The 26,607-nt window shown below is 43.5% G+C and overlaps 1 protein-coding gene across 4 annotated transcripts in view; it reads left to right on the forward strand.

The window, feature by feature from the left end:
• MID1 (midline 1) overlaps positions 1 to 26,607 on the forward strand; it is a 649,032-nt gene that overhangs the window by 493,500 nt on the left and 128,925 nt on the right. The window lies entirely within an intron of this gene.

The raw sequence follows: 26,607 nt of genomic DNA on the forward strand, positions 1-26,607 counted from the left end.
GCCCAGCCCCTCCGCGGCATGTGGGATCCTCCCGGATCGGGGCACGAACCCGTGTCCCCTGCATCGGTAGGCGGACTCTCAACCACTGCGCCACCAGGGAAGCCCAAATTTCACTCTTTTAACTGATTTCTTTTGGTGCATAAATAAGTCAAGTGCCTGCCGAGGCCATAGTTCTCAGCAGACCTTGTAGATGTGCAAGATGAATTGAACACGGGCACCGTCCTCAGGGGGCTTGTGGTTTACTGAACTTCACAGGAGAACCGACAGAAATATCCTAACAAATATAACAACTGCAGAACTTTCTTCCTGATCCTAAAACTCTTCTGTTGTTATTGGTCGGAGTAATGAATGCGGCATCGTAAGGTCAAATGTAATGATTTCCACATCATACCACAGTCTATTGTCAAGGCTAAAGTCTGCCTTAAAGAAGGTTAACTGACTTTGTTCTTGTGACAATAGAAGAGATAAAGAGATCATTTACAAAGCTCCCTCCTGAAAAATTGAAAGTATTTCATGCAAGCTATTACCCAAGTTGATTTCACGGTGATATTTAACGTTTTGCATAATCCAGTTTCTGTTATATGGGCCGTCACTGTTTTTTTCCTCCTTGCAGCTTTATGAGTTAAATGTTACTATTACTCCTTTACAAACGAGGAAGATGAGGCCTAGGAAGATTTAAAACATGCAGCAGGTACAAGAGGTGATGAAACACTGTCGGCATCCACTCGTCCATCATGTGTGGGTTCAGCCAACTGCACATTGAAAATATTCTGAAAAAAGAAAATTCCGGAAAGCTCCAAAAAGCAAAACTTGAATTTGCCTCGCAGGCAACTATTTATGTAGCATTTACATTGTATTTGCCACTATTTACATAGCATTTGCGTTGTATTCGGTATTATCTGTAATCTAGAGATGACTGAAAGTATACGGAGGTTGTGCGGTAAGTTATATGCAAAAAATGGGCCATTTTATATAAGGAACTTGAGCATTTGTGGATTTTGCTACAGGGTCCTGGAACAAACCCCCCTTGGATACTGAGGGATGACTGTACTGAGAAAACTTCAAGTTCAGCCACGTCTGTTGCCTAATCCCCTTCTTACTCTTTGTACCTTGGCATACGACTTAACAATCACTGCTTCTGGTTTTCCTACAGAAGATGAAGGCGTGGAAGAGTGTTCTGACTTAATCCTTTGAGCAACCCGTTATAGGAAAATGAAGTCATTGGGGACTTAGTGAAGTAGATGAAACATTCTAGGTGTAGGAAAAAAGTTCTAAGCAGTTAAAAGACAATTCAAGTGCAGTACATCGGATGGATGCGTGAGCTGGAGAAGATGCTAAGCCCCCAGTAAACCAGGTGGTGGAGGGTGGGAAGGCGGGTGAGCACCGAGAACTTGATACTTGACCATTAAGTGGAAGGTGATGAAAATCTTCCTAAGGGACAGTTGATCAGGGCAGGGATCAACTGTCCCTTGCCTAAGGGACAGTTGATCCCTTAGGCAGGATTGAGTGTAGATTCTCAAAGGGTTGAGACGGTCAGTGAGAGTCCCAAGATTGGAAACTTTATTTGAACTGATGTCACTGACCGGGGTCTGTGACCTAGGAGACATATTGCCAGGATGCCACCCATTGGTATGATTGTAGAGTAGACGAAGGGAAGGTGTATTCGCTTACAATGGCTGCGTAACAAATTACCACACCCATTTGTTAGCTCATGGTCCTGTTGGTCACAAGTCTGGGTGGCCCGCTGTGTTCTCTGCTCAGGGTCTCATGAAGCTGAAATCAAGGTGTTGGCCATGCTAGGCTCTGATCTGGAGGCCCTGGGGGAGAATCTCCTGCCGAGCTCGCTCCAGTTGTTGGCAAAATTCATTTTCTTGCAGTTGGAGAAATGAACTCTCCATTTGCTTGACAGCTGTCAACTGGGGTCCACTCTTTCTTCCTAGGGGCCACCTACGTTCCTTCTCACGTGGCCATCCATTCTCAAAGCAGCGACGGCACGTTGAGTCTTTCGCACATGTAGCATCTCTAAATTCTTCTGCCGTCAAGTGGAAAAAGCTTTCAGCTTTTAAGGGCCCGTGTGGTCAGGTCAGGCCCATCTGAATCATCTTCCCCTAACGTCAACTGTGCTGTATAACACAACACAATCAGGGCAGTGATATCTCACGTTCATAGGTTCTGGGGATTAAGGCAGAATGCCACTGTTTTTGGCGTTCTGTCACCCACAGAAAGTGATGAAGATTTTCAGCTTGGAAACGCTATGGCTTTTCCTTCCTCCCTGACACACTTGCTTCTTCCTGCAAGGAAATCTGTGTCTTTGGGCGTTCTCTCTGTGACCTCCTTCTGGGTGTGGGTGCCGTGCAACACTGGAGGACAGATGGTCCATCAATTTGGGGCGTCTTAAGGTTGCTGGGAAAAGACGTGTTGGAGGCCCAGACAGCACAAGAGGGCAGCACAGAGCAAGAGCTCATAAGTGTTGAAATGCAGACTCCACCCCCCACCCCGCCTCCTAGGCGTTTCAGAGATGATCTGTTCATCTGTCTTCAAAGCATCTTCTCACCCAACATGTGCCCCCTAATCCAGACCCCACTGAGTCTCTAGTCAGAACATGGCAGATGTAACATGAGTTGACCGTAGGCGCATCACAGAAAGTCAGCTCTGTAAAGATCTGCTTCTTGGAACCTTGGTTTTTCCATCTCGGAAATGGGCTGGAATTCGTTCAACGGTGAGACACTTAAAATGGAAAAATTCGTCTTTTGAATTCCAGCAACGTGAAGGCCCCTATTTACAAGTCTGATGCTGTAATACAGCATTTCACAACCTCTTTTCGTTACTGATCCCCCATCGAGCCTTTTAAAACATTTTTGTCCTAATTGCCCCCTCCATGAAATTTTAATAGTACAACTATATCGTATATCTGTGCTTTGTCCATCACAAGAGGAAGATTTTTTGCCACCAAGAACGAATTTTCTTTCCCCAGGGGCAATATCTCCCTCGCTTACAATGCATGTTGTAATGGGAAGAAAGAAATCGCTCACATTTTAATATTGTTAAGTCTTCAGTTTATATGGTCTGTTTGGTTTGGCAAGTGGCCGTAATACTTCAGTTGTACTAAAAGGTACTTAAGATTAGTGTTGAGGAATCAGAAGGGTCTCTGAACATGAAAAACCACCCAATATTTTATATTTAATGTACCAACTTGCAAAAATCAAATGTGAAGTCTGATCCCATTTTTGCGGATAAGATGTGTAGAAAAATGGCTGGGAAGATCGATCTACCAAATGTTGCTTCTTAGTGGTTAGACTTCTCTTCCAGGCATTTTGCTTTGGGGGAATTTTATAAATGAATCCATGTTATAATTGTGTCAAGAAAAGTACTATGAGAAGGGCAATCCGTTCTCTTTTTTTTGCCTTCAACATTTAGGATGAATAGGCAGTGTAAACGCAATCATTCACATGTAGCAGAAGGAGAAATTTTTTGCATGGTCCGTTCATGACTCCTTTAGATCTCAAGAGGGCCTCATGCCTCCAAGTTTATTGTTGCATTCTTCTTAATTCTGCTTGAATGCATGTACATTATTTTCTGCAAAGAAATACCACCTACTAGAGAGTGTTTCTTCTCTTCTCAGTGAGGTTTTGGTGTCCCCAGAGCCCCCTTAGTCCTGTTTATTTTGGATATTTCAGGACTTACTGTAGGATTTAACTGTGGTGAGTTTTTAAGCCCTCTTTTTAAATTCATCAACTGCCTCTAATCTTAGAAAAACGTCAGGTTCCACTTTTGAGAGGTTTGGGAACTTGACATTTTGTAGCCCGGTTGGGGTATAGGCTGCTTCCATTCTGAGCACCTTGTTCCAATTTACGTCAGAGGGAATTATGTACAGGTCAGGGCTGAGAGCAGGTTATAATTAATGGGATGGACAAGTGGATTTTTAGTGTTTCATAAAATAAAATGGAAATCACATGTGCTTAGAACAGTTGTGTGTTTTTAAATGTTTACATTTATTCCAGTAAACATTAATTATAACTGATATATTTCTCCTGTGAACTTGCTAACTGGGAGGTCACAGCCATTGTTCACTGCGTAGGAAGGATGGATGACAAGCTGGTTATATATTTAAAAAGAAAGTACTTGGGGAGATACTGGTGTGTGAACTCGTGGAAGTAATTCAGTGTTAGGTTTTTGTCCTAATTTTCTCTCATGTTTAAAGCACCGACTTGCCAATATGATCCAGATGTCAGTCCTTCTAAGGGAGACTGGGGAGTGCTTAGCTTGTGAAATTCCTGACTGGCTCCTGGTGAAGACACACGACCGATGCTTAAGTGTTAGTCGTCTTTTATTAAGGTTCAGAAGTAGTTGAAGCCCTACCCGAATTTACAGCATCCAAATTTTCTTTACATTTGTACATCAGAAACTTCCGAGCCTCAGTTTCACCATCTGCAGAATGGGGGAAATGATACCGACTATTTAGGGATCGGGTAGGGATTAGAGACAATTTATATAAAGTATTCCACAAATTGCTGGTATTTAAAAAAAAAATGTCGGCAATGGGTATATGAAGGAATGGTTGAAAAGAGGAAACTCAAAGGAAACCTTACGGAAATTGCATTACCAGTCAACCATTTGGGTGTTAGGTATATTAATGCATTCTTTATTATTGTCTGGAAGTGTCCAGCTCCCCCAAATATTATTTCCCTTAAGTCAATTCCTTTTACAGATATTCTTTGTTTTGTGCAGTGAAGAATCAATACAAGGACCCCGTCTATTAGGGTATAATAGTTAACTAAGTAATGCAGCATAAGACCTTTTTGCCCCTTTCTAAGGAAGCCATTTAAGTATTTAATGAAAGAGCAACTTCGCATCGAGTCAGTTGGTAACAGTCTACAGGACTTCCTGACGCTGCTTCTAAAAATGAGCTGGAAGAGTGTTTGGCGGTTCTCAATGCGATGGGGCTACGTGCCCAGACCCTTGGACGTCATATCAACCCAGTCAACCTGGAAATCTCTGTGGTGACAGAAGTTGGAGCCGAATTGCCCTCGGGTCCCTTAACACTGCTTTTGAGTCTCCCAGTTTAGAAAATCTCTGCAGAACTCTCCAAGGTTTTAGGTCTATTGTATCCCTTGAGGGGCCTTTAGGGAAAAAAAAATGCCTATGTTTGGGGCGTTGTTACCCTTCTTCAAGGCAAGACTTTGTGAAAAGATACTGAGAGAAGACGGTATACATACAAGGCAAAATGAGCAAGGAGAAAACTCCATTGGTCATGGGCAAGGTCTCCACTGGGTTTTAGATTAAGATCTATTGATAAAATATATATACTCAATAAACATATCCTCAGCATATACTCAATATATTTGTGCCAAAGAGATATTAGTTGGTAAAATTAATACATAAATGGGTATATTTATGCCTTACAATAAATTTCTATTTTTAGGGTATGATGACTGTACCATTTTCAAAATTCTGCCACTAAATTTTGGCATCATTGTTCCATCAGTAGCTATAAGGAGATGATTTGTAGGTCCATAAGTGAGATATGGCTGATCCCTTCAGCTTCATTCAGTCCTTTATGGAAATCTTTATAAAAATCCTCTGGGCTTCCCTGGTGGCGCAGTGGTTGAGAGTCCGCCTGCCGATGCAGGGGACCCGGGTTCGTGCCCCGGTCCGGGAAGATCCCACATGCCGCGGAGCGGCTGGGCCCGTGAGCCATGGCCGCTGAGCCTGCGCGTCCGGAGCCTGTGCTCCGCAACGGGAGAGGCCACAACAGGGAGAGGCCACAACAGGGAGAGGCCCGCGTACCGCAAAAAAAAAAAAAAAATCCTTCTGTGTGCCCAGTAGCTAACAGAGTTCCTGACAAATAATAGGATATCAGTATACTTTAGATTTTGCCTAGCGCTGCTTTGAGGATGAGTGCATGGTAACACCCCTCCCTTCCCCCGCAAAAAACGTGGTGTGAGGTGGGCGAGAAACAAGGAGAGGGGAGGGGGAGGGGAGGAACTGGGGAAGGGACAGGAGCCCCAGTCTTATCTTCCCACACACAGTGGAAGGTATTTGCAATTGGAAATGATCTTAGCTGGCATTTTCCAATCTACCCAATGCAGGAATTCCTTCTATGGTAATCTTCACCAAAGGGCAACAAGCCTGATGTGAGAGTAGCGGTCTCTTTCTGTTGGGCAGTGATTTGCTTCAATATGGTGTCATTATTTGTAGCTTGAGGTGGCACGGTGTAAAGTTCTGAGGGAAATTGGGCCGTGGAGCCCACGTGAGGCCTGGACTGGTGGTGACCGCACTGTGGAAGGCCATTTGGGACCAGTTTTGAGCCGCCATTGTGTTCCATTATGAAACCGAAATCCTAGAGCTTTCTCAGTGAGGTTAAATATATACATCAAAGGAATTTACATGGTCTTTAATTTGTGTTAATAAAATTGATTGCAAGTACTATATTAAAATTATTTTTAAAAATATTTATTTATCTCTTTGGCCACCCTGGGTCTTAGTTGCGGCCTGCAGGATCTTTTAGTTGCAGCATGCGGGATCTTTAGTTGTGGCATGTGGGATCTAGTTCCCTGACCAGGGATCAAACCCGGGCCCCCTGCATTGGGAGTGTGGAGTCTTAACCACTGGACCACCAGGGAGGTCCCTAAAATTATTTTTTTAAAGAAGAGTGGATATGTGTATATGTATAACTGATTCACTTTGCTGTACACTTTAACACAACATTGTAAATCAACTATATTCCAATAAGATTTTTTAAAAAATTTTAAAAAATTATTTTTTATACTTATTGGACATCAGGTAGAGAAGGAGTTTTTGTCAGTTTCCTATGTTATACTTTTCCAAGAGATCCAAGGAAAAAAAGGTGATATTTTGGATTAATGTGAAAATCGATTGTCATGGATACAAATATACATTCAACTCGATCTCTTAAATCTTCTCTATTTATGATTAAAGGGAAAAAATGGTCTTTTTATAATGATGATCTCACGGAACAATAAAATTTGGAATTACCTAAGAATCTTTCAGTTAGATCTACTATATGGTTGGAGTTATGCAACTAAAGTGGACTCAAGCATTTTAGGAATGCTTCAACAGGGATTTATTTTAAAATAAGGTTTCTATTTGGAGTTCAGTTAACCAGAAAATTAAATTAACCGGAACGCTTCTATTTCCAGAGAATTTCAATTAATTGAAGTTTGCCTGTACTTTTATTGTAATCTTAGTTCCCACGCAGAAGTGAATTCCATTTTCTTTTTCTTTTAATTTATTTTATTGAAGTACAGTTGATTTACAGTGTTCTGTTAATTTCTGCTGTACAACAATTGTTATACGTGTATCTATACATTCTTTTTCATATTCTTTTCCGCTATGGTTTATCACAGAATACTGAATATAGTTCCCAGTGCTATACAGTAGGACCTTGTTGTTTATCCACTGTATATACAATAGTTTGCATCTTCCACTTTCTGACTTATTTCTTGAAGAGTGCTTAAGGACACTGAACGCCTCAAATAAGCAGGGCAGTGGTGGCTTTTTGGTTTTGGACTTTAAATATTACTATATATCGATCTATATTGATACATATCTGTACATCTATAGAGAAATAGAGCTCCCTGTCAGTGCCATTTATATTTAAAGGAATATGAGTAGACGATGCCTTCACTATGATTTGACTTGCATCTTTCTCTCTCAAGTATACTTTTCCCTGTTCAAACCTGCCATTTAGAACTGAGGAGTGTTTTCCTGGAGACAGAACAATGTTCTCTTCTCTGTTTCTTAAAGTAGTGCACGAAGGAAATGGCATCGTGGTAAAAAGAATTTATAAGTGAAATTATAATGTTCTGCTAAAGATAGCCAGGAAGTGAAAAGCGAAAACCCTCAAGTAGCAGAGAGGCCAGATGGTCTTTTTTTTTTTTTTTTAATGCAGTTACTAAGCAGGAAATTCTGCTTGATTAAGAAGACGCTGGTCTTGATTTTCATTCACTTTTGAATGAAAAGTTTTGAGGTCTTTTTTTTTTTTAATGGGCATACGTATACACATACAAAACACAGAGTTTTCGTTCAGCCAGTTGATCGTTTGTGCCATTGTCAACAAGATTCTGCTGATGAGAATGCGAAGTCTTAATGATAAAGAAGGGAAGTGGGTTCCCAAGCCTCAGCTCTGAAAGAACTTGGAATCTGCCCACTCCGCCCCAAACGCGCCATCATTACCATCTCCATCAAATTGTTGTAGGGTCTGGTGTTTTGTTTTGTTTTCTTTTACTAACCCAGAATGAGAAAAGCTGTGTAACACAGTGGCTAAGTAGGGTTTTGTGAGATACAGGGTAGACTCGGGGGAGAAAATAGAGGTTTTGGAGTTCAACACTCCAGGGGGCTAATGTGCATAAAGGACCTGAGTTTAATCCTCGGAGCCGCCAGTCAGGATATTGATGAAGAAGCACCCATGCAAAGAATTGCTTCTAGATGCTGATAGGCTGGGGCGGGCACGGCGAGCAGAGCACCCCTCTTTGGACCGTGATGTTTTGGCCGTCGATGGTGGGCGGAGGTTGCCTGGCCGTGGCTCAGACGCAACAAAGCTCCCTTCTGGGAAGTCACACTACCCTTGTCTTACACCTTTTGCCCAGCACCCCAGGAGCGAGCGATTTCCCAATCTGTATTCTAAAGAAGAACATGAATAGAGTTGTGAAACGGAATATTTGCATCCATTTATGAGGGAGAGTCACTTGGAGGAATTTGTAATGGAAAGAACAGATGTAGACAACGGGCAGAATTGTTTGGAGCGAAGCCCTGAATCTAGTGGATGTTGATTTAAGTAAGAACAAGCTAAAGAAACTACGTAACAAGGGATAACCCAGCAATCCTTACCGTAAAGCTGATAAATCAGACATTAAAACTTGTTTTTGATTTATTATCAAAATAAATATATTTCCACTTGAAGATAGCTTAGCTACCTGGAAAGGTCACTGTTGTCAAAGCTAGACATTTGTTTCGTAAGTGAATTTTTAAGCCCTAGATTGCATCTCAAGTACTGAGTCCTTTGAATGTCGCCTTTTCTTATATTCAAAAAGCCAGCTTCTTACAGAATTTGATCCAATGAAAGGATGAAATGTACAAGATGAAATGCACACTTACTAGCTTACAATGAACCTTTTTTTCTTTAAGATTCACATAATCCTATACCACAAACAAACAAGACCCTAAGATCATACCACTTGACATTAATTCCAAGGTAATATTGTGATTTCCTGTTTTAAAAATGACGTTTATAATTACATTTATACCTCTCAAAAATATAACAAGGAAACATATTTTGATAATGCAAGAAGAATCTCAGAGTTTAGCCTGCCTTGAGAATTTTTTTTTAAAGTCATTAGAAGAAGGCTTATAGCATTTATGGGATTTGTTTTCATATGGATCACAAATATGTATATGTTTTACATATTTCTTTTTGCAGAATGATCAAGACTTCAAAGAAAGTTTAAATCTTGGCTTTTAGGCCGGAAAGCCTTTGGCTTGGGGATACGTCACTCTGAGAATTGTTTGCTTCGTAACTCGCCACTCCATCCTCTCCTAAACCTTCTTGTGTGTTTCCGTGTGGAGTGGCTGACAGCCTCCACTCAGACTTCCCCAAACCCTCGCCTTGGCCTCTGCTGTAGCTGCAGTAGCAACTCTTTACTCTCGCATGACAGTTCCCTCTGTGGTGTCTCTAGCCTTCTAGCCTCTTCTTGAAGAGATGGGATCTAACGATTATGAACTGGCATCTATTCCAGTTCTGTCTAGCCAGTGAATTTCTTTCTGTTGAGATACCTTTTGTTAATGCCGTTATTGTCAGTAAGACCCCAACAGGGCTCTTAGGCATTGGGACCTTCTAGTATTAACTCATCTTTGATCCTCCAGTCATGAAGCCCTGGCTGTTCATTTCCCCTGCACTGTTTCCTCACTTCTTTCCCTTTCCTTTCTGAAATTTCTTCTCCTAGAGAGACAAAAACAGGTAAGTCCAGAGAAAAGCAATGACTCTTGAAGTGCCTCAACTAATTTCCTTGACACCCTTCCCTGTAACCTTAACTGCATGTCCACGGTTCCTTTCAACTTTGGTTTAACTTCCTGCCACCGAACACTCAGGGAATTCTAACTACCATACATAATTCCTATTTTTTTGGGTCCACTGTGTGATTGTGGCTTTTCTCTCTCCAACTGCATTGATCAAGTAAACAGGTCACTGATTTCCAATAATTCATCACTTTGTGTTTTCATGTTAGAAATAGTCAAACTTGTTTTTTAATGTCCTTGAAAAAGAAATCATTCCTTAAGGAAATCTGAAACTAAATATTTAACAACTTGGGAAATTAAATCACAAGTGTCTGCTCAAATGCCGGAAAGTTTTATCCTGAAATGAAGATGTTCTTTGCTTGTTTATGGGCAGGGGAAAAAGCCAAAGTATCATCAAAGCCTACACGGGTCAGAGTAGAAATATCTTCCTAGCTCAAGCAGACCTGCACTCACCCCTCTGCCTTCTCTCAAGTCATCCTTTTCGTTTCTTTCATTTTATGTATGGTTCTTTGAAATTATCATCTTTTCTCGCCCATTTTCGGGTCCATTTTCTGTTTCTTTCATTAAAATGTAAGCTCTCTCAGGGCAGACCTTTGCTGTCATATTCAGCAGTGCATTCCTGAGGCCTCCATCAGTGCCCGGCACACAGCAGAACCTCAGAAATACCTGTTGAATGAAGAAATAATCAGAGAGGTGACTTTCTCTCTGGTTATACTCCAAAAGCAATTCTAAAAGAATTTTTTAATGCTTAAAGAAAGCCAAAGTAATGTACGTATAGGATTTCTAATGTCATAAAAGTAACAAAACCGGCTTATTCTTCCAAACTCTTAAAATGAATTTAGGTTAAGAGTAGCGAAGAGTTGAAGTTCCAGACCAGATACAGGCTGATTTGGGACGAATAGGGAAGTTATTAAGGGCTCTGTATTTGGGCAAAACCTCTGGGTGGGGCGTACCTGCTCTCTGCCAGTTTTCCTCGTGCATCGTCAGCTGACCTTAGAGGATCTTAGTTCCCCAACCAGGGATTGAACCCGGGCCCTCGGCAGTAAGAGCGCCGAGCCCTAACCACTGGACCGCCAGGGAATTCCCTGGAACGCTTTCTTATGAGCCCCTCTTACCTGTGGTCTGGTGCAGAGGTCATTCATGTCAAGTTAGCTGCCTCTGCCACCAATGCTAGAAAGCCCAGTGGTGATCTGAATTCTAGGGACCAGTATTGGCCAGCTCTCCAGGAGGGGGACGGGAGCTGTGTCTTGGGGAATGATTCTCTATGGACCTCTCACGTTTCTGTACCCCTGGTCAGCTGAGCTACTGACTGCCTTTGTTCCAGATTATCTTTTCAAGGATGTTTGTACAGCGAACAGCCTTGGAAGACAGAGACAGAGCATCTCCCTCCAGGGTAGAAAGCAGGTTCGTTGTCCATTATAATAAAGATCATGACTCTCTCCAGGGCAGATGTTGGGCTTGTTTGCTTGCGGTCCATCATCAAAGATTCAGGCTTCCTAAGGCTGGGGTTGCTCAGCTGTGATGCAAACCCCTGTGTGTGCGGCATGCACCCGGGACATTTGCTCCGTGGGACCTGGGGACAAGGGGAACCGACGTGAACAGGAAACACACGCTGTTTGCTGTGCCCTGACTCAAAACGTTCTTTGTCTCTGATGCAGCAGTCTCGTGTCTCCTGCCAGCACCCCTGAAACCAGGAGGCTAACTGATTAATCAGTTTGCAAGTAGAAGTCTGAAACCCTTCACTGTTCTTGATGGTCTCACATGCCCCACCCCATGCCAGAGTCCCTCAATTCTTGCAAAATCAAAAATTCTAGCAAAGGATGCATATGGGAAAGGGAGACCTTCACTGGGGAGCAGAGAACTGAAACCTCAAGATCATGATAGGCGATCCAGTGGTAATGAAAAGAGGTATATCCAAGTCTAGGAAATCGATGAGGTTGCCTTTGTGAAGACCATTATTAAAGAGTAATTAACATTAATTAGGAATAATAGGAATTATAATAATAGGAATTAGTACTATAGGAATTATATTAATTACTATAGGAATTATAGTATTATAATTATAGTATTAATTACTATAGGAATTATAGTATTATAATTATAGTATTAATTACTATAGGAATTATAATAGGAATTATTACTATAGGAATTAGTAATAATAGGAATTATTACTTATACTGTTCCTTCACATAAGACACTCAATGAACGTTATTGAATGAATAAATGGATTTGTAGCCTTCCTGCTTCCGAACGTGGTTTGAAGAGATTTCCAGTTTAAAAAATTACAGATAATGAATTTATTGAAAGAAGAGTGGGAAGAGGTGATTCAGGACAAGAGGGGAAGAAGAATGTGAGAGCTACAGTTTTGCAAGGAAATTTTAAGACTTTGCTTCACAACTTAATCCTCAAAGGACCCTTCAAGATGGCTCTCATTGTCACAGTTTACAGATAAGGAAGCTGCAGAAAATAGGAAGCGGATCTGGGAGTGTAGGATACGTTGCATAGCTGGCCCCTGCCCGCCTTTGCTAGGAAGTGGCAGAGCCAGGGTTTGAACTCGGGCTTATCTGGTTTCGAGGTACACGTTTCTTTGCACGACACCGTACCGATGGCCTCACCCCAAAACTAGACCGAGGGCAGGTGGGGCCAGCTGAGCTCAGGGCTTAACCCTGAGTTTTCTGACAACACGTCAAAGAGAAAGGCGGATGAAATGCGTGATCTGAAAGACGAAAGCCTCTCGGTTCGTCTCTCATCTCACAATAGAAGGAAAGGATGGGGAAAGGAAAAGAGAATAGTAGAACTTAGAGAAGAGGGGAGAAGCTTGCAATTTTAGGTGCAGTGCAAGATAGGGTATATCGTTTACTGTTCTAAACGCCTTTAGCTTAGAGACTGCAAATAATAATTCTTACTGTGTGAAAAGTCCAATAAACTAGATAAACTCCGATGATCTTCTTAAGTCCATCGTCCTACTAGCAGCTTCAGCAGAACTTGCATCAGAAGAGAAGTATGAGATGATAAAAGCATGACTCGACAAAACCTGGCTGTTAGGTTAATGTTAGCAAGTCGGTGGCAGCGATTGTTTCTCAAAGTAGAGCCCATTCCTTAGCTTCTCTGGGAGTTCTGGAAAGCTCTACTTAAAGGTCATGTTTAAAATGTAAGTTAGAGTATGCGAATCAAAAACTTTGATTTCCTTAGGAATACATGCTAAGTTAGCTCAGTTACCGAACAAAAAAGAGTATTTGATTTTAGATGGGGCGAAACATAGATCTAGAATTTTCAAGAAGTGGATCACAAGTTGAAAAGTGGGTGATTTGAAAGCAGTTTTAATTTTATGATACTTTGTGTGTGTGTGTGTGTGTTAATGATAAACTAATTTTACTGCCCCAGAAAGATCTCTTGCTGCCAGGAAAACGAGTTCATCCATTAGCATTGAAATCAGTTCAAGGTATTTTTGGTCAAATTTCTCCCAAGAAGCCTCCTGCCTTTGTTCTGTCGGGACACCCAGTTCCGACACTGTTCTTAATATCCTGTTTTCGTTTGTCAGCACTCTTGTCCTTCTCATTGCCCTGTTCCCATGTTCCCCATCCCTCGTGTGGTGCTTTACAATAACAACTCAGAACAAAAGAGTCCCTCCTCTTTCTGTTGCCTTAAAAAAAAAAAAAAAAGACTGCATCCCCTGACTGTAGGGCTTGAGTGATCACGGGAAATGTTTAAAACGTGTTCTTCGTAAAAGTTAACCAGGAGTAGTGAAGCAGGGTTACTTTATTTTTTAAGATGGCAAAGTAGCTTCAGGGTTTTGTGAGCACTAGGGTTTTGTGTGTGGCTAGCTTTAAAAACGGAGAGGAAAAGCGATTTCCTTTGACAAAAGGAGCTATTATCATATTTGAGAGAATTTCCCAATCTTGCAGTTCTTCCCAAGAAGAACTACTTCTTCTTACAATAAGTAGTAGTTCCTGTGTAACACTGTCATTACCTGAGTGCATGGTTGTGTATGTCGCGTCATTGAACTTAAGAGAAAAATTGTGCAGTGCCACATTGGCCGTCATCAGCAGCTATTTACTGATACGTTTTCCTCCTGGTGATGAGAAGTGGGAAGGGGAGAACGTGCATTTTCTCTGCCTTCCAGAGGAGTGTTGGAGGAATGAAGTAAGAAAGCATTTCCCCAAGAGGCAAGCAGTCTTCCAGGTGGGATTTTCTTGCTGTCAAAATCCAGCTCCACTGGTCTTGTCCTCCAGAGACTAGACCTCTTGTGTGGTTTTGCTGGTTTCCAGGTCACCCTTTTCAAATATGAGTGGCAGATTCTTTCTGGTCATTTGTTTGTTTGGTTTGGTTTTTCATATATAAATTATTTACAGGTTTCTGTTTTTGCACAGAGGAAGGAAAGTTTTTCTCATGCAGGAGGGATGCTATCACCCAGAGGTTTGTGAAGAGGGAATACTAGCAAGTTCCAAGGAATTTTGCAAAGGTGCTTTTGTACACGTGTGTGTGGGGGTGTGTACAGATGTATCCACATGCATGTTTATATGAGGCTCCAAGAACTAATAACCCTGTAGACATACATAGGATTTTATATAGACATAGAAATAGTTCTGTTAATGTATGTGGAAGCGCCTACTGAACTATGAATACACACTTGGAAAAGCATTCAGGGAAGGCAGTGTTGGAGCACTTTTCCTCTGTGGTTGGTTTCATAGGACTCAGTGGCCTCCATTTCTGCCACCACCATGCTGTTGGGCCTGCTCTTCCAGAAGGTTCGATTTAGATTTTTGTCAGGAGACTAGATGTGACACATTCCCACTCCCTGCTCTTTCAAGTCTGCTCTCACGGCCTTCAGAACCAGATTCTTGCCTGACACCCGTACCGCGTAGACCTGGGAAACATCCGTCATTTTCAATTTAGTGTAAAATAGGTTCCATTTGTCTTTAAAACCGGCTGCTTTCTTTCTTAACATAAACTCTAAAAGCTACGAAATGTCGGAGACCCCCTGACAGTGGGAAATTTCCTGTTGAGGTGGTCAGAGATTATGCTCTCTAGAAGATGATAGAGTTTGTTGTTGTTTATCACTTTCTTTGGTTTTTGAGGGGCAGAGTAAATGTTTCCTGATGTTTCAGGCTAACTTTTCCACAACAACGCCAAAATGTCTTGGAGAAATCTTGACAATTTTAATGTTGTTTTAACAAAAGCGGTGCTTTCAAATCTCTTGATGATGAAGGTCTCTTGTTCTGTTGGATGATGTACGTGTGTCCCTCCCATGGAGGGTGAAGACTTCTTAGGGCAGTCATCTGTAGGTGAAATTGAGTAACCCCTTTTCCTATTGTTAAAAGACAAATGCAATCATGATTAGTAGAGACACAAGTCAACAAAATGTATGTTTGCATTTTTATGTCCAAACATGAGAGACGTGCTTTGGTTTACCATGAGGGGTTGCAGTGGCATGAAAGTAGCTGTCACAACGTGCGAACCAGGTGACACGGGGAATCTGTTCTTGCCTCCTGCTGGCCCTGTATCAAGAATGTTCTTTAAAGTTAAAAAAAAATGTTCTTTAAACACTTTTGGTGGAGTCCAAATGTCTGGTTTACAAATCGAATTGTGCAGGTTCGCAAGCAGTGTGGGTTTTTAAATGGTTTTGGTTTTTTGGTTTTTTTTACACTTTTCTGATGATTTACTTTAGTTGCAATTTTTTGCCCTGTGCAGTGTGATAAGCAGGGCAGGGTTTTTTTGTTTTTTTTGTTTTTTTTGCTTTGAGGAAGACTACTTCCCTTTCTTCCTTCAGACAATCGGTTTTTAAAAGATTACTTTCCGTTCTCGATTCACTCTTTCTTTGCCATTCTGGAGACTGAAATTTGGGACACCCATCACAGATTTGCTTTGTGTGTTTGTTTATGCTTGTATTATATGTACATATATACATATATGTCTATATATGTGTATGTAATACCTACATATATGTAGTATATATATGTAAAGCTCGCTTGTGGGTGTATAGACATACATGTATATTTCATATGTATATTTTCAGTTGTTTCTTGGGATGATAGATTGCAATTTAGATCTCTCTTTCTCAAAGAAACAATGACTGCTTTATTGTGTCTCTGCAAGAGATCACGCGTCCTGACATAGCGTTAAAAAACTTCTCCTAGATGGTGTATTTTAATTCGGAAGATAGATGCAAAATAAGAAGTATATTATTTAAAAAAAAAAAACAAAGCAGCGTCCAGAGCATAATGTGATCGTGTGCTCAGGAAGAGGCCGAAAGGATCAAAATGCGAGGGAAGCCAGTGCCCGTTGGTGACCCCGGGAGCTGGCGTGGGACGGCTCCCGTTGGCAGTGTGGAAAGCTGGCATCCGGCGCTTAGCTGTAGGACACTGACCCACTGCTGGTCCCTGTGAGCAGTGAGGGTACAGGTCCTGGTGCCAAGTCATGATTTCGGGGAGGGGGAGACGAGGCAGTGGGTGTTGACCTGACCCGAGCTGCCTTTTCATTTGGTTCAGATGAGCACTGAGTGGGCCAGGGCCCAGGGAAGCCACGGCAGGGTCCGAGGAAAAGGCAGTTAGAAAGCAAGAGGGAGTTTTGATTCTTCAACTCAGCAGCCCTGGCGGGCTGGATGACGCGGAGCTGGCCTTCCTGGAATTGTCGCGTCGACTTTCCTGTTGTGTTTCACCGTTGACGCTTGCACAGACACACAGGACCGCTCCAGCACTGCCTGCCACCCACCACCTGGTCTCGGTGGCCTGTCTGTCATTTCGTGGGTCTCCATCCTCTGCCTACGGCGATGTTTCTTCAAAAAGAACTAGGGTGCAGTCCATTGGTGGGTATTCAAGGCAATCTTTTTGTAAGAATCTGGAGAGATGCTAAAAGAACTCTTAAGGACGAATGTTCTATTTCCTGTTTTTAACCTGTTGATCCGTCTTTCAGTAGAACAAATTGCGTTTCTGAGACTGTTGAAGGGGTTTCTTCACTGTTAAGACAGGGCAGAATCGGGCAGTCGTTCCTCCAGAAATCAGGATTGCTTTTTTCCGTCGCCATTTGTGTCTTTTTGCTTGTCTGCATAATGAACTCCAGAAGGTGTATTTAAGCATTCTGTTAAGTAAATTTGGAAGACTGGGTTTCAATTAAAATAACCAGACAGTGTGACCTAGGTCCCATTTCTCCTTAATTTTTATCATTAAAGGCTTCATATCCCTAAAGACATCTGCCAGGCTTCCAAGTGATTCTTTTCAGGAATGTTCATTCATTATTAATCAGGTTGCATGGGCAAGAGAGTATGTGATTATTTTAAAGAATGTCCTAGAGATCCAATTATTAAAAGAATGAGCATGTTCTAGACAGATGTGGAAGGACAGAAAGGGTTTGTGAACAGTTTAATTCAATTTGCATGAATTCCACCAGGTGGGTGTTGGGTGAAATTAAAAGCCTTTCCTGGTTCTCAGTTCAGGTATCAGGTAAAACATTTGAACTTCAGCACTCCCTAGAATACAGATGAAATGACAAGCGATTAAAAATATCTCTTGTACTCATTAGTTAGTTTAAAACTTGAGGCTAGTGCCTCTGTGCTTATTTTCTCTTCCCTTTTTTTCCCCATCAGTCCCTCTGGTCTCCTACAACTTGGTTGGCAGAAATTTTTTACTAGTATCTCATAATGAAGTGAATGAATTTGAACGTGCTGACGGTCGGAGGTCAACAACAGTGATATTTCAGAGGCATTACCTATAGAATGCTACGGGATCACTTCTTTCTTCACCTGTTCCTATTCCATGTATTATTTCTACTGTTGCTTTAAGAGTCCTTTTGCATTTTGACTGTTCTCTGCCGTAATTTGGGGTGGGATATAGCCTATGTGGTGGTTTCAATTTCTAGTCTTTCAGAATGCCATTAAATTCAGTTGAATCTCCCTTGCCCCTCTTTCCATCAGCCCATGGCTCTGTTTTACTGTGCATTTACTGACCCACCTGCTTCTCAAATCAGCCAGGATACTAATCACTAAAGTAGCATTCTCGTAGTATTATTATTATTATTTTTTTTGGCGGTACGCCGGCCTCTCACTGTTGTGGCCTCTCCCACTGCGGAGCACAGGCGCCGGACGCGCAGGCTCAGCGGCCATGGCTCACGGGCCCAGCCGCTCCGCGGCATGTGGGATCTTCCCGGACCGGGGCACGAACCCGTGTCCCCTGCATCGGCAGGCGGACTCCCCGCCACTGTGCCACCAGGGAAGCGCTCTGGTAGTATTTTTATTGTGTGGGTTGTATAACTCAAAGTTAAATACTAAACCAGGATTGAATGTGCAGACATTGAGTGCTTGTATTATGTTGTTTTTTAAAAAATACATTTATTTATTTATTTGTTTTTGTTTTTGGCTGTGTTGGGTCTTCGTTGCTGCACACGGGCTTTCTATAGTTGCGGCGAGCGGGGACTATTCGTTGCGGTGTGCGGACTTCTCATTGTCGTGGCTTCTCTTGTTGTGGAGCACGGGCTCCAGGTGCGCAGGCTTCAGTAGTTGTGGCACGTGGGCTCAGTAGTTGTGGCTCGCGGGCTCTAGAGCGCAGGCTCAGTATTGTGGCACACGGGCTTAGTTGCTCCGCGGCATGTGGGATCTTCCCTGGCCAGGGCTCGAACCCATGTCCCCTGTACTGGCAGGCGGATTCTTAGCCACTGTGCCACCAGGGAAGCCCTATTCTGTTTTTTAAAATACTCGATTTCTGGTGAATTCATCTGGGGTGTAGCACCCAGTTTTTACAGAGTTTCTGTTAGGTCATGTTTGGGGTTTGGAGATTATATCTATCTGAGATGAGACCACGTCCTTTCTGAGTTTAGTCTCTGTTGCAAACCCTGCCTCACCAACTGAGGTTCAATTCCAATGTTTCCCAATTCCCAAGTATTTAGTCCTCTGACAGTCTGTATTTCTGCGGATCCAAGATAAAAACATTGTTCCACAGTCCTTAAAAAAAAATACTCCACCTGTGGCTCTGTAATAGAGATAATCTCATAGCAAAAATCCAGACGGCAGTAAGTCACCTCAACCTTAATTACTCATGTGAGGCGAGAGGATAGGAAATTGACTTGATGCTGTTTCTGCAATTTAAAAGAATTCTTTTAATTCTTAAAGAATTAAATTTATGCATAGCATTTCTGGCGCTGTCTCGTTTTCACAACACTTTTAGGAATGAATCTCTTTTACCAAACCGTTTTTATGTGGCTTGGCGTAACGTGCCGTTTTGACGGTGTTTGCAATCTCTGTTATGTTTTGGTAAAACATATGTTTTGTTAACATCAAGCTTAGTTTCCATACTCCAGAGGATATCTGGGCGGAGAAAAACGGACGAAGTCCTTGGGAATCACCCAGGCAGTGGCTGAGAGCCACCTGCTATCAACAGTTGACCACAGGCCACCCAGTGTTGGTATCCAAGTTTATTCTTTGGTCCAGTGACACATTGATTTCCCTCGTAGAGATGGTTTTCGGAGCTTACAAAGGGAGGGACTGAAAGTAAAATTATACGTGGCTAGAATGCATGTTCTTTTTCATATACTCCAAATTAGAAAAATTATTATCGTTGATGGAGTATGCAGACATGACATAGAATACATTGTGGGGAAGCATTGAGACATGGATTTGCCTTATGATTAAAACGTCAACGTCTCCATTAAGAGACATTTGGAATAAAAAACTCAGGGATGACTTGCTGACAATTGAATATCTCCTTATTCTAGCGGGTGATTGAATTCATAGAAGGCACTTGGTCTGGAGATTCGTAATCCCTGGTCACCTCTTGATTATATGGGTAAAATTTCCATACTACTGGGGTTTTGAACTGGAAAGTCTGCTCATTGACTTTGACCGTGGATTAAACCTGGCAATGCATGCCGTCCTCACAGGGGTCCTAGATGTTTCTTCAAGGTGCAGGTCATAGCGGAAGTCAGGAGAGACTCCAGGCAATAAAGTTGTGCAATTGTAAAATGAGCTACCCAGCAGGATGGTGGCAAGCGTTGTTACAACCTAGGCAGGGGGTTAAATGTTTTCTCTGTATTGACTTGTCAGGTCAATAGTTTTGCCCTTTACTTCAAAGGAGGGGGCAAAAAAGATGAATCCAAGAGATATGAACACAGATATGAACCCTCTTAACTTCCATCTCCCTGGCCTATCACAGCGATGCATAAGGCACCCATCCTGAGTTCAGCCATCTCCCTTCTCTAGCCTGAACCCTACACCTGGACTCTTTAAGTCCCAACGTCTTTCCTTTTCCACTGGGAACTTTCTCCTCCAATTTGTTTCCTTCCGTATCCTGTACCTTGGACAGAAGAAAGCCCTTCTCCCTCCGGGAAAGTCCTCATCCTGGAATGAGTGCTAGCTCAGGATGATGATACCTAGAGCCCAGAGGGAGCAAGGGGACACCTGCCCAGGCAGCTGGATCAGCCATCCCCATCCACCATCGCCAGCCTTCACCATCACCTGGGTGCCAAGGTGCTGTCACCCCTACAGCCCTCGCCGCTAGCTCTCCCGCAGTCTTTCTGTTGGTCTCAAGTTTTGACTATGAATGTTACCTCCATATGAGATCGGAGTTTGTGCTCACTCATGCCTGCCTGTATCGGTCCCAGAGCTAATCTGAATCTTTGAATGAATGATGAAAGAAGATAACTCATATAGCTTTAAACCTGAATCTCATTACTGATCACTCTGTTGTGTACTAGGAAATACTATTTGCAAATCAATATTTTAGTTATTTTGTGAATAGGGTAGTTACTTTGTTTTGTGTTTTTCAGCTAAAAGCTTTACCTGGCTAATTGTAAACATGTCGGACATGTCACAGTCTTTAGAGCCATCTTTTAAAACATTTCTTCTTTGTTTAGTATGAAATCCCCAAATACAATAGTGGCCAGGGCTCTTTGGGCTTCTAGGAGGTTCGGCTGTCATTTTAAAAAAACCAGAAAACAAAAACAAGAAAATGAACATGAAACCAAAAAAAAAAAAAAAAAAAACTCACAAGGGTGAAAATGATTTGTGCTAGGAAGAAAAGCAAGGGCAGTTGCTAAGAGCAGAAAATGGTCCCATTTACTGGGTCTCTGGTACAGGAGGTGAGTGATAGGGAGTAAGGTTAAAGAAGCAGTTTGGGAGAAAGTTGGGCAAGGCTTTGAAAACGGAGATCAGATGTCAGGACTCATACTTTGGGCAGCAGGGAGCTGCTCAGTGTTTTGAGCCTTTAAGAGAAGTGACCAGAAAAAGTTATGATGCCTGAAGCACGTTGCAAAGATGAAACTGAAAGACGAAAGGTTGGAGGTAATAAATCAAATTAGGAGATATTTTTGTGTGGGTTTTTTTTTGGTGTTTGTTTGTTCGTTTGTTTTTGGCAATAGTCTTGGAAGGCAGTAGAGATCTAGATCAACACGGAGGCGGTGAGAACAGAGAAACCAGTCAAAGAACTACTAAGGTTTGACATTTACGTGTCTTGCCTAATGGCTTGGATTTGGGGGACGGAGAGTGTACAGTTTCCTATTGATTCTGTAACAAATTACCACAAACCTGATGGCTGGAAACAACACTGGCGGTCATCAGTCTGACACTGGTCTCCCTGGGCTGTCATCAAGGTATCTGCAGGGCTGTATTCCTTTTGGAGGCTCTAGAGGATAATCTGTTTGTCGACCTTCTCTAGCTTCTGGAGGCTTCTCACATCCCTTGGCTTGTGGCCTCCTATATTCAAAGCCAGCAATAGCTTGTCAAGTCTCTTTCACGTGGCATCATCTGACTCTACTCTTTTGCCTCCCATTTCCACATTTAAAGACCTTCGTGATTACATTGAGTCCACCTGGACGGTCCAGGCTAATCCCCTTGTCTCAAGGTCAGCTGCTTGACAACTTTAAATCCATCTGCAACCTGAACTCCCCTTTGCCTTGTAACCTAAAACATCCACAGGTGTCAGGTGTGAGGATGTGGCCAGCCTTCAGGGGGCCGTTATTCTGCCTGCCTCAGAAAGGGAGGAGTAGAAAATGAGGCGGGTCTCTGACTTGTGCTGATCAGGAGAATGGGAGTGCCATGAGGAGACAGCAGGAGGCCTGGGAGGCACAGGGGTTTGGGAGGGAAGCTGAGGAGTCCCATGAGATGCACGCTCTGAGTTGAAGCGCATACAGTAAATGAAGCAAGGTACTGTCAGTGCTGAACTGAGATTCTGAAAAGAGACGGCGCTGCAAGACATGAGCCTAGGTGTCAGACAAAGCAGTACGTGGGTCAAGCTGGATGGCTATTGGATGGAAGGCTGGCTGGCCCTTTTGAAAACACCTAGGCTTTGCTTAGCTGGAGGAGAGAGAGGAAAGTCAGAAAAGCCCCATCTCAGTGCTACACAGAATGAGGGGTGGGAGTGGAGGTAAAGGAGCAAGGGGGGACGTGTGGAAAATAAATATCCATTTACTCGGTTTCCATTTTTTTTCGCTTGTCTGTAAAGCTTTTGATTTCTCCATCAATATATTTTTAATTTTAATATATTTTATATTATATTATATATATATATATATTTTTTTTTTTCGGCATGTGGGCCTCTCACTGCTATGGCCTGTCCCGTTGCGGAGCACAGGCTCCGGACGCGCAGGTCCAGTGGCCGTGGCTCACGGGCCCAGCCACTCTGCAGCATGTGGGATCTTCCCGGACCGGGGGCACGAACCCGTGTCCCCTGCATCGGCAGGCGGACTCCCAGCCACTGCGCCACCAGGGAAGCCCTCAGTTTCCATTTTAAAGAAGTGCTTTCCTTCGACGTCTTGAATCTATAAGAAAGTTTCTTGAAAAGATGTCTGGTGCCCAGTGCTTCCGAGTGTCCAGAGCTTAACTGCATCCTGTGACCAAAGACTTGGCTGCTGAGGGATGTGATTGGAGTGAATTGGAGGGAACATCTGTGGACACTCACCCAGGGACACACAGCTATAGCAGAGCTGCAGATCATCCCGCATCATCTGGCCACCCACGCAACTCTCTCCTCTCATTCACTGTTCTGTGCCCTGTTCTGAACCACAAACGGTGGACGAGTAGAGGTGTGAGCTGTGAATTGTTTCTGTCCCCAGTTTGTTGCGAGGCTTCCCATGATGACCGACATCCTCCTCTGAATGAGAACCAATCAGCCCATTCAGAAAAATGTTGAGCTATAGCATTTCCTGACAATGATATGCACGTGTGATTTCCTTCCATTGTAGTGAAAGCTAAGAATCTCCCTCTCTCCCTCTCTCCCTCTCTCCCTCTCTCCCTCTCTCCCTCCCTCCCTCCCTCCCTCCCTCCCTCCCTCCCTCCCTCCCTCCCTCCCTCCCTCCCTCCTAACATTTGGCACACAATCTACCCCTACTCTCACACCTCTGTGTGCTTGGTGAAACCCCTGTTCATCTTGAAAACCCACGTGCGTGTTGCCTCCTTCAGGAAGCTTCCCCATTCTCTTCTCCCCCAGTCTTTGGCGCGTGTCTTTTGTCATGCTGGAAAACCATTTGTATGTTCTCTCCCCTGATAGACCAGAAGATCGCTGTGAGTAGGCGGGGCAGGTGTTACCATTGCTTGTCCCGGGACTCAGCACCTAGAGGGACTTCAGTATTTGGTGAAAGAATGAATGGCATTTTCATTTCTCAAAAAAAGATTTTAAAGAAAGCTAGACAATAAACCATGCTATTTTTTTTAAGGTGGAAGAATGGCATGCATGCTTAGTAGTAATTTATTGTTGAGTAGTTTAACAAGAATATCGCTACCATGGCAAAATCTGGATAAAAGTAGTAAAAATGAGATCCGCTGCAGATATCAAATCAAAATCCCTTCCTTTCTGGCAGCACAGAGGCCAAAGTTTCAGAAAATTGGCTCAACCTCACTTTGCATCTAGATATTTTGTCATCACTTAATAGAATTAACCAACATTTACAGCGTAGAGACTTGCATAAAGCCCCACGCCAAGTGCTAGGGCAATAAAAGAAAAAAGGTCCAGTTCTGAGCAGCTGCTCTTAAATCATTCTTACGTAAATTGCCCCTGAGCACTTGACTCACATCGTGTCCATTGATGTCAGGGTGAAATCCCATCGCATGGCATTTCCCGTTAGCACTCGAAACTTGTACACGCTTGTCGAAGTCTCACTCTCCCGGTGTGGCCGTTGTTGCCGGCGCAGCATTTTATTCATAATTCTTTGAGAGTGCTTTCCATTTCTCTTTTGGCTGGTTGGACATGTTTCTCTCTTCTGAAACACGGGTCAGCACAATAAGCTCCGCACGCCAAATCCAGCTTGCTACCTGCTTTTTGTAAATATGATTCCATCGGACAGCCGTGATCTTTCATTTCTGCTTTTGCGTGCTACAGTGGCAAAAGTGAGTAATTGCAACAGAGAGTGTCTGTCCTGCAATGCCAAAGATATTTACTGTCTTGGCCTTGGTACAGAAACTTTGCTGACCTCTGTTCTCATATTTTTGAGAGATTCTTGAAAGCAAGGGTTATGTTTTATTCTTTTTGGGTTCGTCCCCAACATCAGTACTTTGTATTAACTCCACCAACGAATGTCCGAGTCTTACTGTGTGTGAGGCACTGTTCCCGGTGCTGGCTGTACATCCCTCAAAGAGCAAAACAGAGTCTCTGCTCTCGTAGAGCTGATATTCTAATGCTGGGGCCATGGGGAGAGACAGAGCAGTGAACAAACTAATACACTATGTCGGCGATGCACGTCATAGAAGAAAACAAACCGAGATGGGGGAAGAAGGGTTGCCGCGATGGGTGGGTGGGTGGGTGGGTGGTTGGTTGTGGTGGTCTTAGGGGAATCGCTTTCATGTGGGTTCACAGAGAAGGTGACATCGGAGCGGAGAGTCATTCCAACGACCTTGCCAAGGGGAGACAGGACGTGCGTGGCGTGCTTGAGGAATCACAAGGAGACCATGTGCCCAGAGCAGAACAAGGGATAGCGTGGGAGGAAATGAGGTCACTGTCTGAGTCTGTGTTTTCTGGGGCTGGTTTTATTCTGGTGAATTTCTCCCTGAGTGAGATGGGAAACCCCTGGAGGGTAGAGCAGAGGCGAGGCAGGCTCTGTCGTGTTTTAACAGGCTCAGGCTTCCGAATGGAGGATAGACTGTGGGCGCGGGGCGGGGTGGGGGGGAGGGGCAAGACTGAGCAGAAGCCAGGAGACCATTTAGAAAAAATACTGTGATCATCCAGGTAGGAGAGGATGTTTGTTGGCTTCGTCCACGATCATAGAAAGGGGAAGAGGAGGAAGCCAGGAGCCAGCTCAGTGCTTGGTATTCGGTAAATGTCTCTTGAATAAAATGTCAGCATTTCCATCGGGGTCGGCAGCGTCATCACCTCTAGAAATTCTGATTGCACTGCTCCGGGATGGAATTCTAGCACCTGCCTAAAAATACAATCGTCAAAACTCTCCAGGCATAGTTGACGCTCAGCCCCCTGTTGAGATCCATCGGTAGGTGTTTCTGTTTCACCTGAGCACGAAGCAGACCAAAGGGGCTACCTTTTTCCTTTACATGCTTCTGATGGGAAGTGAGAAGAAATTTGATGTAGAGAGAATTCTGTTTTTCCATGATGAACCAAAATGATGATTAATAGGTAAAACCTTTCCATTTCTTCCAAGCTATTTGTGTAGGAAGGGTTGGCCGGAACCAAGCGGGGCTGGTAAGTTTCTCACAACAGCAGCCCTGGGGTTTCCACTGTAGGTTGTGGAAAGATGAGAAACCTTTAATATTTCAAATCTCTGCTGCCCATTTATCCTTTCTTACGTAGTTAGCATTAGCGGATGGCTGGAGAGGTCTTTAAGATGAAGCCAGCAGCCCTTTAAGTTGTAACAAGCTTAGCACATACTTTACACTTTTAATGATCAGTTACCGTTCAGTTGATAGCAAGATGAGCATTAGTTTAAGCACAGCACCCCATGGTATTTCTGAGGGATGCTATTTCAGAGAGGGTCAGGGCATTCTAGAAATTGCGAATTTTGTAAATAAATGGAGGTGTGAATACAAAAAGGCTGATTGTCAGAATCACTAAACATAGCTTTGGATGTGAAGCCTTCCTATGAATCAGGCTGAGAAAATCCCCCCGGAGTGTGATTTGAACCTTGCATCTACTGGGTGAACTGCACGGTTCTCCCACAGCCCGCAGTGGGCTGCATCTAATATGCCTGTCACTGTTGCGCAGACCTCTGCTAATGGCCTTGAAAGGGAGAAGGTTCAAAGAGGCTTGGTTCCCAGGCCTGCTAATGAGCACGAGGCCCCTTCCCTCTTAATGAGCAGGGGTTTATGTGGGATTCTTTGCCCTGCCGTTTTGGAAGGGGAGGCAGGCGAGAGTTCACAAAAGCAGCAAGTCTTCCTGGCGAGGGGAGCGTGCAGCTAGGCCACCCGAAGGCCGCCTGGAGGGGAGCAACAAAGCTGCCGGAGGTCGTGCCCGGGCCAACGTGGCCCTGAGTGTGAGGCTGGACCTCCTGCTAGCCCGGCCTGTCGCTGGCGACAGTGACAAGCCCTTGATGGGAGATTTCAGCCCGGGAGGGCTGTGCAGGGTCCGTCGGCAGCCCTTGTAAATCTCCTCGGAGGAGTGCCACTGCCTTCAACTGCTTTCTCAGCTGTAATCGTCCCCACTGTTACAA

Source organism: Globicephala melas, chromosome X, assembly GCF_963455315.2.
Source record: "Globicephala melas chromosome X, mGloMel1.2, whole genome shotgun sequence".
Lineage (NCBI taxonomy): Eukaryota > Metazoa > Chordata > Mammalia > Artiodactyla > Delphinidae > Globicephala > Globicephala melas.